This window comes from Spea bombifrons, chromosome 5 (assembly GCF_027358695.1).
Source record: "Spea bombifrons isolate aSpeBom1 chromosome 5, aSpeBom1.2.pri, whole genome shotgun sequence".
Lineage (NCBI taxonomy): Eukaryota > Metazoa > Chordata > Amphibia > Anura > Pelobatidae > Spea > Spea bombifrons.
The window spans coordinates 80,883,490-80,884,616 of NC_071091.1; the positions used below are offsets into that span (position 1 = coordinate 80,883,490).

General features: G+C 45.9%; 1 pseudogene; it reads left to right on the forward strand.

Annotated features, from left to right (window-relative positions):
• Positions 1-662: 662 nt before the first annotated feature.
• Positions 663-781, forward strand: LOC128498290 (uncharacterized; annotated as a pseudogene).
• The last annotated feature ends 346 nt before the right edge of the window (positions 782-1,127 follow it).

Consider the following 1,127-nt stretch of genomic DNA (forward strand, 5'->3'; position numbering starts at 1 on the left):
ACCTGCAGATACCAGGTGTTGAGACCTGATCTCATCTGGTCTCGGAAGATAAGGAGGGTTGGGCCTGGTTAATAATTGGATGGGAGACCGCCTGGAAATACCAGGTGTTGTAGGCTTTTTCTTTTCTCACAGTCCGGGAAGAGCTTTTCGCCATGTGTTTCTTGCTCATTATCAAAGCTTTAAACCTTTATTTGAACCTTCTCACCTTCTCTGTCCTGTCCCAGGGCTTATGATTCTCTCTGTGTGACAAGCAGCAGCAACAGCAGCTGCAGCAACAGAAACAGCACCACCAGCAACAGCAACAGCACCAGCAACAGCAACAGCACCAGCAACAGCAACACAATAAGAGGAGTAAAACAAAAAACTTACATGCCTGTGACCATACCACCCTGAAAGCACCCAATCTTGTCTGATCTCAAAAGCTAAGCAGGTTTGGGCCTTGTTAGTACCTGGATGGGAAACCGCCTGGGTATACCAAGTGTGCTAGGCTTTTTCTTTTCTCACAGTTCGGGGAGAGCTTTTTGCCATGAGTTTCTTGCTCATCATCAAAGCTTTAAGCCCTTATTTGAACCTTCTCACCTTCTCTGTCCTGTCCCAGTGCTTATAATTCTCTCTGTGTGACAAGCAGCAGCAGCAACAGAAGAAGAGGAGTAAAACAAAACGCTTTCATTCCTGCCACCCTGAAACCACCCAATCTCATCTGATCTCAAAAGCTAAGCAGTGTTGGGCTTGGTTAGTACCTGGATCGGAGACCACCTCGGAATACCAGGTGTTGTAGGCTTTTTCTTTTCTCACAGTTCGGTGAGAGCTTTTCACCATGTGTTTCTTGCTCATCATCAAATATTTAAGCCCTTATTTGAACTGTAAATGCGCCTGATCTCCTCTGATCTTGGAAGCTAAACAGGGTTGGGCCTGGTTAGTACCTGGTTGGGATACCACTTGGGGATACCACCTGGGGATACCAGGTGTTGTAGGCTTTTTCTTTTCTCACAGTCCTAGGAGAGCTTTTCGCCATGTGTTTCTTGCTCATCATCAAAGCTTTAAGCCCTTATTTGAACCTTCTCACCTTCTCTGTCCTGTCCCAGGGCTTATAATTCTATTTTAGTGAAAAGCAGCAACAGAAGAAG